This window comes from Lycium ferocissimum, chromosome 11 (genome assembly GCF_029784015.1).
Source record: "Lycium ferocissimum isolate CSIRO_LF1 chromosome 11, AGI_CSIRO_Lferr_CH_V1, whole genome shotgun sequence".
NCBI lineage: Eukaryota > Viridiplantae > Streptophyta > Magnoliopsida > Solanales > Solanaceae > Lycium > Lycium ferocissimum.
Window position 1 is genome coordinate 25,471,762 of NC_081352.1, and position 14,487 is coordinate 25,486,248.

Here is a 14,487-nt window from a genome sequence, read left to right on the forward strand (position 1 = left end):
AGAGTTAATAACTCATCCTCACAATTAGTAGCAGTTCAAGCACTCTCTTTAAGTGCGCAGAGCCAATATTGACTTGTTATTACCCATATGAACCTACTTCATGGGATCTCCAATCACATAGGTTGAGTTACCATCTCTATTGACAATAAATGGCCTTAACCCCATCTCTATTGAGGTTTGAAGAATTAATTTTCTTCCCACAGTTTTAGTCAGAAGATCGACCAAATTCACTTCTGACTTCACATAATCAATGGAAATTATTCCATATCTTAACAGTTGTTTAACGACATCATGTCTCAATTTCATGTGTCTGCTCTTATAATTATAAGATTTATTCTTTGCAATAGCTATTGCCAATTGACAATCACAATGCATAAACACAGGAGGCAACTCATCCTTTATTAAAGGGATATTCGCTAAGAAATTTCTCGCCCACTCAAATTCGTAACCGCTAACTCCGCAGCTACAAACTCGACTCCATAGTTGATCTAGCAATGATTGTCTGCTTAGCTTATTTCCACGATATTACACCCCCACCAAGGGTGAACACATAGCCACTAGTGGATTTTGTCTCATCCGAATCGTAGATCGCACGCATCACAATACCCTTCTAAAGTAGAGGGAAATCCACTATACAGGATACTAATTCATGGTTCCTATCAAATATCTCATCAGTCTAATTAATGCAGGCCAATGCTCTTGATCAGGATTATGAGTGTATCTACTCAGTCTACACATAACATAGGCTATATCAGGCCTTGTAAAATTCATTAAATGCATCAGACTCCCAATAATTTGAGCATATTTAGACTGAGCATTATTCTTTTTCAATCACGGCCATAGGTGTCACCTCAAAACATTCAAACTTCTTAAGAAGTCTCTCCACATAATGTTCTTGTGACAACAGTATATTATCATCACTCCTTATAACTTTAACTCTCAATATCATATTTACTTCACCCAGATCTTTCATATCAAAATTAGTAGACAAAAATAATTTGGTACTCTCCACAATATTTAAACTTGTACCAAATATGAGCATGTCATCAACATATAAGCATATTATCACATAATCATTGTCTACCACTTTAGTATAAACACATTTATCCACTTCAACATAAGAAAAACCATCTCTCAATAAGACTTGATCAAATTTCTCATGTCACTGTTTAGGAACTTGCTTAAGGCCATAAAGTGATCTCATTAATTTACAAATTTTATTTTCTTGTCCAGGAATAATACATCCCTCAGGTTGAACCAAATAAATATCTTCTTCTAAATAACCATTTAAAAAAGCTGTTTTGACATCCATTTGATGGATAAAAAGCTTGTGAATTGATGCTAAGGCAATTAAAATTTGAATAGAAGAAATTCTAGTCACTGGTGCAACTGTATCAAAATAATCAATATCTTGCTTTTGAGAAAATCCTTTTGATACTAAACGAGCTTTATACTTATCTATAGAGCCATCAGGATTAAGTTTCCTTTTGAAAATCCATTTACAACCAATAGGTTTTGCATCAGGAGGTAAATCAGTTAAAACCCATGTATTATTTTTCATGATGGAATCAATTTCCATTTTTATTGCCTCTTTCCAAAATTTAGCATCAGAAGAAGATATAGCTTCAAAATAATTTGATGGTTCATTATCCACAAGAAAATTTGAAAATCATTCCCATAAGAAAAATATTCCTTTCTAGGCCTTTTGCTCCTTCTCAGTTCTTCATTAGGAGTAATTTCATTATTTCTTTCAACAGGTGCATGAGAAATTTTATCGGACAGTGGAAAAATATGTTCAAAAAATTCAACATTTTTTGTTTCTATTATAGTATTGCAATCAAGCACATCACTTTTCAAAACAAGAAATTTGCATGCAGCACTATGTTCAGCATATCCAATAAGCATACAGTCAGCAGTTTTAGACCCTATTTTTCTCTTTTTAGGTTCGGGCAAGAGAACTTTAGCAAGGCACCCCCAGACTTTTAAATATTTCAAATTAGGTCTATAACCTTTCCACAATTCATAAGGAGTTTTGCCAGTTCTTTTATGAGAAATCCTATTTTGTAAGTGACATGCAAATAATATAGCTTCACCCCACAAATTATTAGGTGCATTAGAACTGACTAACATGGAATTCATCATTTCCTTCAATGCCCTATTTTTCCTTTCAGCTACTCCATTAGACTCAGGTGAATAAGACGGAGTTATTTTATGAATAATACCTTTTTTTCACAAAAAGCATTTAAGGACAAATATTCTCCACCTCTATCAAATCTAATTCTCTTGATTTTTCTACTAAGCTGATTTTCAACCTCCATTTTATAAGAAATAAAGGCATTAAAAGCATCATCTTTATTTTTAAGCAAGTACAACTTAGTAAATCTAGAAAAATCATCAATAAAAATCACATAATATCTTTTACCACCTCTATTCATAGTCTGCTTTAAATCACCTAAATCCGTGTGAATCAAAGATAATAATTCAGTTTCTCTATTTGCTGAAAAACATGGCTTTTTAGTAATTTTAGCTTCAAAGACATATTTCACATTTGTCAAAATTATTTGAGTCTAAGCCAGATATTAAACCCAACGACTGCGTATTATTTATATAGGCGGTATTAACATGTGCTAATCTAGCATGCCACAAAGAAATAGACTCAACCATATAAGCAGAAGTAGATGCTTTTTCATTGATAACATCAAAAACATTACGTACAAAAAGTCCTTGGTTACAATAGTCCTTTCCCACAAACACATTATTTTTGGTCATTATAATCTTATCATATTCAAATGACACTTTCACTCTAGCTTTCATTAGTAAGGCCAAAGAAATTAGATTTGCCCGTATTGTAGGAACATGTAACACATCCGCGAGGGCTAAAGTTTTTCTCGAAGTGAGCTTCAGGAGTACTTTACCCTTACCCAAGACATTTGTAGTTCTTGAGTCTCCAAGGTAGACCACCACATCTTCATCTCCTATTGGTGTATAGGAGGTAAATGCTTCTCGATTTGCACAAATATGCCGAGTAGCCCCAGAGTCTACCACCCATTTATTTACATGTGCTATAATTTTTGCTTGAGAAATGACAGCTGCAATAATATCATCTCCTTCAGCTAAGTTAGCTTTGGGAGGATAGCCTTTTTCTTTGTCATTACTCACTCTTTTCCTGCATTGTGCGGCATGATGACCCGATTTTCCACAAACAAAACAAGGACCTTCCTTTTTCTTAATGTTAGGATTATTCGGCTTGTAACCTTGGGACTTATTGCCATACCTTTTTCTGCTGCTTTGAACTTGCACAAGGTTTGCCTTGAGAGCTATCTCCTTAGCTTTGAATGACTCCTTTCTGTTGGTATCTTCTATAAGGATATGAGTCACTATCTCCTCAATGGTGAAATTTGTCTGCTTATGCTTCAGGCTATTCTTATAATCATTCCATGAGTCAGGCAATTTCTCGATCAGTACCCCAGCAGCAAGTTTTTTTTGGAAGAGTGATCCCCTCGGCCTTCAAGTCTTCAAGTAATTTTTGATATTCATTTATTTGGACTTTCATCTCCTTCACATCACTCACCTGCCATTGGTAAAATCTTCCGACTACAAACTTTTGTTTAGTAGCATCTTCAGCAGTGAATTTCTTAATTAAGGATTCCCAAATAGTTTTTGCTTCCTTACAACTGCAATACACGTCAAACAGTTCATTAGAAAGAGTTTGTAATATAGTATGGCGACATACCTTGTTGGCGTATTTCCATGATTCCTGCAATTTATTATCAGCATCTGCACTAGGTTGAGGTTGCAGCAGCGCATGTGCAATGCCAGGGACATCAAGTAGTGAGAAAACACGTTCTTGCCAATGCTTAAAATTTTCATTACCGAAAATTTCAATATTAGACACATCCGGAAATGGTTTGGCATATGGTAGGACGATTGGGGGAGCAAATGGGGAGCAATATTGGTATTGGTAGTATTAGTAGTATTTTCGACATCAGTGTTGTTTGCCACAGTTTCTTAGATTGTTGGGGGAAATCACAAAATAAAACCAGTACAATAATAATTAATATTATTTACTTAGCAAAATAACAGTACTGAAAATTATATATTACTATGATAATATATTTACCAACAAATGCACAAAGAATAATATCTTTAATTAGTTAGTAAATTAATATAACAACACTTAGAAAAATAAAATAGTATTACGATAATATTTTAGTAAATACACAGTCTGACTTGAGTCGTGCTAGGCACTGTCCTAAGAAACTATTTCAAAGAATATGAAATGTTTCCCCAGAATTAAACAAGCCCTTCTCTAATTTAATTATTAGAGGATACAGGAATCATTAAAATTACTAATAAATCTAGCTTAATAGATAAAGAAGTAAGAGAAAATGAGCAACTAATATTTTATGGGAAATATTAAAAAAAGAGGAAGAGGATGTGAGTTGATAAAAGAAAGGAAAGGAGGATCTCTTTTTATTCTTAGGTTGTATTTTCTGGAGGGAAAATGTGAGCCTATTTATGGGCTTAAATATAGGCTTGCTTATGGACAAGTGTCCATTCACTTGGCAAAAAGTTACCATCAAAATAGAGACTCATCCTTTCCAATTCATGCAAATTTGACAGCATTACAAAACATGCCACCATAATTTATATCAATGACACTTGGTCTTTTTTTCCAACTGTCAAAAAATCTTTAAAATATTACAACAGAGATAGATTATTTATATATATTAAGTGAATTTTTAAACACAAATACAGAATTTGAGTTAAAGCTATTGAGTTATGCACAATCCATAAGTAATGATGTAGATTTTTCCCTGGTCGTGGTAGAGTGATAAGTACCTTCACCTTTAACCAAAAATTTCACATACAAATCATGAGAATGAAGTTATCTTTAGTAGCTAGGGAGCGTTTTATCCTGGAGTAACTTTTTTTGACAAACTTAGAATAATCGTGTTCAAAGCGCATACCAGAACACTAAATGGAAACCTCCAAAAAAAAAAAAAAAAGCACTTAGCAAGAGATGGTAAAGCTGTTGTCTTTTCTTTGTTTATGCTTTGTTGCATTGGAACATGTTACTTATATGTTCTCATTTTGCTCTTCAAAAACAAAATGATTATGTTTTATCAAAAAAAGATAGTACATGACGGATATGAGGATGAACACTCACAGTCTGTGTCACGCCCCAAATTTGGTCGGGAGGCGTGGCCGGCACCCGGTGCCTTACTTGTTCGAGCGTAGCACTCTGTAACTCTCAACATGCCTAACAAGTAAACCAGGTCGGTAAGGCCAATCTATACATCTGCAAGCAACAAAATCTAAAACAATATATACAAAGGGCCGACAAGGCCCCTATGCTGACATACTATACTCATAGGACATGTCTACAAGCCTCTAAGGAGAATACAACTGTACAGTGGTTGGGACAGGGCCCCGGCCTACCGATGCTATATGTACATACATAACGACTCCAACTCTGAACATGGAAACTCCGGATGAAATGGAGCTTACCAATTCGCTGAACTCTGGCACATGTACTGAAGGGTCCATCTAGCTATCTGTCGGAATATGCAGGCATGAAATGCAGCGCCCCCGGTAAAAGGGACGTCAGTACGAATAATGTACCGAGCATGTAAGGCAACAAAATATAATTGAAAGCTATAATACTAATAGTAAGCTGAGGAGTCAAGGATAATCTGAGCATAACTTACCTTTATGTGACTTCTATAACATGTACAACACTATAAAAGCAGCCGGCATTATCTAGGCATGGCATAACTAAACTGTAAAATAGCCCCAAAGGCAAATGTAAATAGCTCAAAGGCAAACTGTATCTATGTATATCCCCGAAGGCAATGCGCATATCTGTATAGCCCCGAAGGCAAACTGTATCTTTGTATAGCCCTAAAGGCAAATATATATGATGATGAACGCATAGCCTTGAAGGCAAACTGTATCTTTGTATAGCCCCGAAGTCAATGCGCATATCTGTATAGCTTTGAAGGCAAATGCATAGGCCCGAAGGAAAATGTATATGATGATGAATCCATAGCCTCGAAGACAAGAGTAACATAGCCCGAAGGCAATTACTCCAATCTGCATACACTCACTATCTCAATCTCCAATCACAATAACATATCGACTGAACTATACTCCCGACAAGGGACACATAATGATATGCTATTAGCGATATATTATTGCTTGAATAGAGATTTCAGTTCTTCTTTCGATAATCTTGTTCGGATTCTTAACGAAACTAGAATCATGCCAAGAAGAGAAAAGGAATAGCCTTTAAATACCTTGGCAAATAATCTACCCAACAACCATGATAATCTCAACTCGCCGCACCTTAATCTACAACAACGAAAATGATGCTATTGTCACACTACCAATAATACTGCTATCGTATTTCGAACGATAACTTATTTTATAACAAAAAGAGCAGCATCTCCCCTGTTTCTTCCACATTCCTCAAGTTCATAATAGTCACAACAACAACCTAAACAACCAAAGAACTCTATAATAAGCTTGCAACCCAAAACAATGATACAATGAGCAACAAGCTCGATTCACGACTAATAAAGCTATACCTTCAACTCTTTCTTCTTTCAAATACATGTCAACAACAACAACATACTTAGGTTATCCCCTCAATTTCCAGCCATAAAATACCACAAGAACAACCTCAAAACAGTTCAACAAGCCACAACAACAGAAGTATGATTTCTGACTTTATTTCACGGGTTTTCAACTGTACAAGCTAGCTATGACTTATAAAAGCTCAAACAAATGAAGGAGAGACATATTCTTACCTTAAACAACAAGGAAAACTCGAAATCTGAGGTTAATTCACCTTGAAGAATTCTCCAAATCAACCACAAGAAGAAGAACAACAATCTCACAAGCACCACGAGATTCCCGATATTAGATTCACGCTGTTTGCCTTGGGTTTTGCTCTTGGATCATATGAGAACTTTTAGAGAGGGTTTCTAAGTGTTTAGGGTCTGGAAGAAGTGATAAATGAGGTTAAAATGATAAGCCACTGAATATATACACTTATACAACTTTCCACCGCCTTAAGTGAGTCCCAAGGGGCTGCCTGCGCAGTCCCGCGAAAACGCGAATATCACTCTACTCCGATGTCGTATCGACAAACGGTTTAATCCGTTGGAAAGTAGACTCGTAGACCTTCAATTTGGTTTGTGGATTACCCCGTAACTCCACGTTTATTGGGAGAAAAGCTCTGCGACATTAGACCAAAATTTCAATAAAATTATGAACGTAACTTACGATAACTTTTGCTGACTTTTGTTTTACAACTTTCTTGACTTTAAAACTTAACATACGAATATTATACGATTCAAATACCTCATAACATGACCTTAGCATATTAATCACTCCTAGTATTACCCCAAAGTATGAGTTATAACATAGGCCCGTACCCCCAATGTATGGTCCATAAGTCACTCCATAAGTTGGAAGTTTCGCGGAAATTCACTCTCTTCGATTCGTTGAATCTCTAAACCTTCCGACTCTTGCTTATCACTTGTTAAACATGGTTTAAACACTTATAACCTCAAAGATTATCTTGTTCTCTGAGCTTACGTCGATAAACTTACGACGAACAACGTACAAAAGTACGAGGTGTAACAGTCTGCTACTTATTTTTGTTTTTAATAATAAAGAAAATAGGGAAAAGATGCAAATATACCCTTCAATTTTGCAATTTAGAGCAAATATAACCCATGTAAAAAAAGTGGTGCGCATATACCCATGCGCTACAAAAATGGCGCAAAAATATACTCTTTTCGCTGACGGATTTTTTTTTAAAATCTAAGCCGCGTGACATTTTTTAATTAATAAATAAGCTAAATGATTTTTAAGAAAAATTACGTCAACGAAAAGTGCATATTTACATCATTTGTGTAATGGCAGGGGTATATATGCACCACCGTTTTAATGAAGGGTATATCTTCTCTAAATCGCAAAATTGAGGGGTATATTTGCCCCCCCCCCCCCCCCCCCCCCCCCAAAAAAAAGAGCTAAAAACTCAGGGCTCGTTTGGTACGAAGGATGAGGGATTAATAATCCTGAGATTAATTTTTAGATGAGTTTATCCCACGATTGGTTGGGATAAAATTACAGTATAACTAATCTCGAGATAACTCGGAATTGTAGTGTTATTTTATCCTAATGGAGGAGTAGAATAACTAATCCCAGAATAACTAATCTCAGGATGAGTAATCCTGGAATAACTGTTTCCCAACCAAACGACCCCTCAAAGTCTAGGTAAGGCAGGCGCTTAATACCCACTAATGAGTGTAGTTTAATCAGCTAGGGTAATCATCCTTTTGTAAATCTTAATCATCCACTTGGACATGAAAAAAAGAAGATAATCCATCTGTACCCAACTCCCAAGCAAGTTAGGTAGGTAAGTAATGCATGGATTGTTATCTTCGTCCTATCTAAGTGAGAGTGTGCAGCTGAAGCAGACAACACTTGGTTGACATCCCTGCTTACTTGTTTATTTTTGCCCCTGGTTTTGCTTTTATTTGCACTTAGTTTATCTCTTTTTTCCGTAAATAAAACTGCTTTGGAGCCCATTGTGGTAATTAACATTTAGGCTGCTGTGTAGTTATTTTTTTCTTGGGCAGCTTTATGTGAAATGTGGGCCCACTTGAATTTCTTTACTCTTCTGCATTTGCCAACTTCTTACAATTTCTCAATGGTAATATTTGTGTCACCAAAAAGTACAAAGGAAATTTTTCAGTAGCAATTTTTAACGTGCTCAATTTTTTCCCCTTTTTTTTTTTTTTTTTTTTTTTTTTTTTTTTTTTACCTTAATGTACTTTATTGGATTTATCTAATGTTCATGAGAGTGTTTTTCCTTACGATTGTAGAAAAAAGTGTTACAACTTCAAAATAATCCTCATCTAAACATGCTTATATTTTTCAAAGCACTTTTCTAGGATGCACTCTTTTAGCAAATATGACAGAAAATATGAGGAAATTTTAAATCCTTAATTAGATGATTTACTATCACACAACTATATAACTTGTTTTAGATTATAAGTTTAAAAATTATTTAATCAACATCGCTTTAAAAATTAAATTTGTGACTGCATATTGGGCTCGTGCACATCACGGGTTTCTTCCCACTAGTGTGTGATATATATATATATATATATATATATATATATATAATGAAAAAAATATTTTTATCACGAATTAATTACTTCAAGGCTAGTTTTGTCCTTAAATAATCTAATTTATGCAATACTAATATACGTTATTAATTCGTAGTTTAACCCCGATAAAACTATATAGATTCGTACATAACTTATACATGTATTATTATTACTAACAAGAAGATGAAAACTTGCAACCAAACAATGTATAAGTTATGCTAATTTAATGAGCAGATTAACTCAAGTTAGGTAGAATGAAAATAATATCAAGTCATGTCAATCTATCAAAACTTATGAACAATTGCACTAGATAGGTAAAATAAAGTTAAAATAGTACCAAGCCACGTAAATTCGTCATGACTTGTGAGCAGTTGAAAAAGATGGATAGAATGAAGCTAAGATAGTAATGTCAATCTTTCATGACTTGTGAACAAGATAAAGCAAGATGAAGCTGTAAAATTGTGTTTTTTTTTTTTTTTTTTTTTTTGCTTTCCTTTTTATCGGATGTCCCCGAAGAACGTAAAATTTTGTTCTCATGTTTGGCATTAAGGCCTTTTGTAGCAGCTTAGGTTTTGCGTATCGATCTTTTCTTGGGCTCAATAGTTGACATAGGCCTTTCAGAATAGCCATTTCTAATGTGGATACTCCATTCCAAAAATATTGGGCCGACATGATATTATTAGTATTATTCGATTTTATGCCATTGGAAATTAATAGGGATTTTTCCATTTTAAAGCAACTTAGCAAAGTTCACAATAAAAAAGGGCAAACTACTGATCACAAAAAATATCATACGTTAGCAGATTTTAGTAAAGGACGTATCCTGCCGAGTTATGAAGTAAACAACATTGCGTTTACTTCCACGATCCAAAACTTCGATGAAACATTGATCCTTTATATTAACACTTCCACTGTCATTTTAAGCCTCTCCTTCAAAGTTCAAAGTAAAAAATGAATCTTAATTTGTATTCTTTTATAAAATTTAGTTAGTATAATCACTAATATAATCTGTATATACTTAGTGCGGATTCGTTATACACTAATTATGTATACTTATTATACATTCATTACACACTTATTATATATTGAGTATACACCAACAACAATTACAAACGTTTACGGCTAGGTGCGTGAAAATCTTTTTAGCGGCCTTGTGGTTAACAATGCTAAGATCCCAAATTACTATTGGTTAGAAAGTCCCGTATCAGTCCAGGCAATTAATTCTCTCTCGAAATTGATTGAATGGATCACCAAGATATGGAACTAAAAAAACAACTATTTCAACCAGAATAAACACATTGATGTGATGGGAGCTAGTTTTGTTTCTTATTTATTCTTTCTGTAATTATGAATCATTCAATAGTTGGGACTTAATAATCATTTATTTGGGACTTAATAATCATTTATTTTATCAATTCTTATTATCTTAGATATTATGAAAAGAAATATATTTTTAATTTATCATAGATAAATTATAAAGCTTTAAATACAAAACATGATATGTGACAGATTTATAGATTTAATGTAACCCCTGGATGTTGCTAATTAAGTTGTTTCTAAGAAACGAGAAAAAGTCAGATATTCTTATATTATGAATCCTTCTTTTTTTGTTTTTTCTTTTTGTAATTTGAAGGGGACTTTCTGTTTGGTCTATTAAGCCTCTGATTTTTTCGACAAGGCATTGAACTATAGCAGTGGATCGGTGGAAAAAATTAATGTGAAGCCAAGAGAAAGTTAAAACTCCAATTATATATATATATTTTTTTTTTTTTGTGATTTATACTTTTATCTTATTTTTATAAATCCCAGGTAAGTGTATATGTTAGGGGTGAAAATGGAAAAGAACTCAAAGTTTCAATACATGGAAGTATTCAATAGTTGGGACTTAATAATCACCACATTGATCATAAAGGAATTATAATTAGTCCATGTCCACGCCTGGGAGTGGATGTAAAGTGTAATATATGTGTTACGTTCAATCAAATTCAGTAATTTTGGTTCATATCTTTTATACAAAGATATGTATTAAGAAATCTACAAAACATGGGTAAATGTTAAATTATGAATTCAATTATTAGCATTCGAAGTTATTATCTTAAAATGCTGGTAAATTTTATTTATACACTCAAATTACGGCATGTTTCAATTGAGTACCTGAACAGATGATAAAATGTTCCTACTAAACACTTCTGTCTAAAAAATTTAAAAAGGTTTTTGGGCGTGCTCCCAAGTGCTCATATGGATTAGTTAACTACCTAAAATATGCATGTCACCTCCTTTAATTATACGATTTAGCTTCAATAAGCCATAAAATTTAAGTCAGTTATTGTGGCAATGTGCATAATTGTAGGAGGTGACATATATTATATGGTTAACTTATCTACGTAATAGACGCTTTAGAACATGGGCAATTTTTTTTAAAAATAATTTAAACCGCAGAGCGTGGCTACGTAAACACTTTATCATGTATTCAGCATTCATTAATGTATCGCGCTACAAGTCGTATTTAAATGAAATATACTAGTTTAAGGAATCGTCGATGTATTCTGCTTTCTTTAAAGAGGTGGAGTATCACGGAGGACATATCATTGAATTCTGAGAGTGACCTCAAATTGAATATCAGAACCTGAAAATGCTCTAGCTTCTCAAAACCGCCAAAACTTTAGTAGTATATAAAAAGAAGAAAACAAACAAATCTAGCAAAATGTCAAGGACTTTGACTCATAGGGAGCCTACAAATACACATAACATGTAATACTTCCTCAAAGTCAACACAATACTACGTATGGTATAGTATTATTTTAGAGCCTCCTTTTTTTTGTTTAAAAAATAGGTAGTTGAAGCCATTAAATCTCTGATTTCTCAGTCGAACTACACCAACACGAGGTGACCATCAGGATTTTAGCTTTGAGGTTTTAAAAAATGTAACTGGCACAACTTCGTTTATTTTAAAGCCTATATGAGAAAATAAGCACTGTAATCAAGTATTAAAATAATATTTTTTTCTTGAAAAATAATTTCCCTGCATACTAAATGCCCTCATAAAGTTGTGATTAGTCTCAACTGCCAACTCCCAACACTGTGGCAAACGTGATTTTAGATGCAGGGTGCAAAGTGCAAACACCATTATTGCCTTAAGTTAGTATAATATATATATATATATATATATATATATATATATATATATATAGAGGCGGATCCAGACTTGAAAGCTTCTTATGCCATACCGCTTTGAATAGTAGGTGTGTAGCATTTTGCATAAATGATGCTAATATTTACAGAGAGTACATAGAACATATACTTCTATCATCTATTATTTAGACAAGAAAAAGTCTTGGCCTGTTGGTTTTGGTGACTCGTGAAGTTAGAGGAGGCCCTTGGTTAGACTTCTTAGCCACAAACACCTCCTTTTTTACCAAAAGGAAAGTGGTAATTGGGTTCGAACCAATGACCACCATAGAAAAGGTTAAGCTATTAACAATCCTGGAAGCACACATCATCAGTTGGTGTTTATCCTAGCTTGAGAGTTGAGTCATAAGCTTTAATATGTGCAGCAAAGTAAAATAATTTTAAAAAGTGTATCCAAAGGATTCGAACCAGCGACTTGAGGTAGCAAAATTTGACATTTCACCACTGGCACTATGTGCTCACTCGTTCCTCTGGGTGGCAGGATTATAATCTATACTCTTTCCTTTACGTACATGCACATATATACACAATTTCACCCGAGACGTCCGGGTGGCGTGCCACCCCCACGCTTATACATAGATCCGCCCCTGTATATATATATATATGGAACCTTTTAAAAATACATATTTATTCTACATTTTGAAATTATTATCACGAAGAAAGAGTAGTGTTTGGATCAAACGCTTATCTGCACCGACATAAAATTTTGGATATGCCTCTTGTATTGGGTAAAAAATGTCACCGGGTGAGTTAGCATATCCGGAGACCATAACGACTCGGGGACATACTACAGCTGTCCCCCATTTCTGTCAACTCCTGTCACATCCATCCACTCCGGTCAGAACACCATAACGCACGTGGGCATGGTGACGTCCGCACTGTCTTGTCATCATGACTTTTAGGGTAGGATAGCCTAGTTCGGGTCTATATAAACAAAAGGCATAGGAAGAAAGAAAGGACCGAGATCTGGGACTTTCCCACCACATGAAAACACCATCACTGGATTATTAATAAGAGGATTCACGGAAGTTTGTCTGGATGAACTCTTGAGATTATTTTCTATTATTCTTATTTCTTATTCGTCACATTTATGCTTGTCATTACTCTGAACCGGGCTCAGAGATAGAGTTCTCAGGATCGGATACGACCCACTTGTCTTCCAACCCTATGAAAACAAATCTCTAACTGTTTTTTTTTTTTTTTTTTGTTAAACCCGATTTCACCAAAAAATAGTTTGGCGCCGTCTGTGGGGATAGACAGTTGTGGTGTCGTCCTGATTTATAGCAGAAACTCTTAAAAGCCATTGGCATTTGGAGCTGTCCTGGTGAAGCATGTTCTATCGTGCCTAAATCGGCTAAGTAGCATGTCCGGAAGAAGCACTCCCGTTGAAACAATAAACCCATGGGGCCCGCGGTTGGAGGACTGACAAAACCCTGGTAAGGGGAGAAATCAAGAACTGGACAATCAGGAGGGAGAGGAGAAGGCAATGCCTCCCCCGAAGGAGGTTCGCGACAAGATTTCAACTAGGAAAGACCATCTTAACCGGTCGGTAGAAAGCAAGGAAGCGCTCCTCAGAGGATGTTACTTCGGAACGAGGAAAAGTTGCCCTCACTCCAAGGTAGAGGGAATATGCAGAGCGGAGGACCCTCCGTCGAAAATAACGTTGGAGGCGGTCCCAACGTCAAAAGGCACGGTGAAAGAGTGTAGGGGGAAGTCATTGGATTTTCTGGCTAAGAAAGGACTGGTCACGTCATCCGTCGAGTAGCCCGGAAGATATTGGGATACCCGGCACTCCCGAAACAAGCGCGGGGAGTAGGAGTTAGAGCCAGATGGGCAGAGCTCGAAAGGGAACCTCACGACTGGACGAGCCAAAAGCCCCGGGCTCCCTCTATCCTAAAAGAGGCAGGGGCGAGGAAGTGTGGAAAGGTTCCATACAAACCGAGTGCGGTTTCCGCGCTCATCCCAAAGAAGTTTAAAATATCGAATATCCCAAACATGATGGAACCACAGATCCGGAAGAGAACATAACGGTCTTCGAAGCAACCATCACTGGACACGACTTCAAGCGACACGCGATCGAATCAGTCATGCCAAAAATAAAAATATCAGC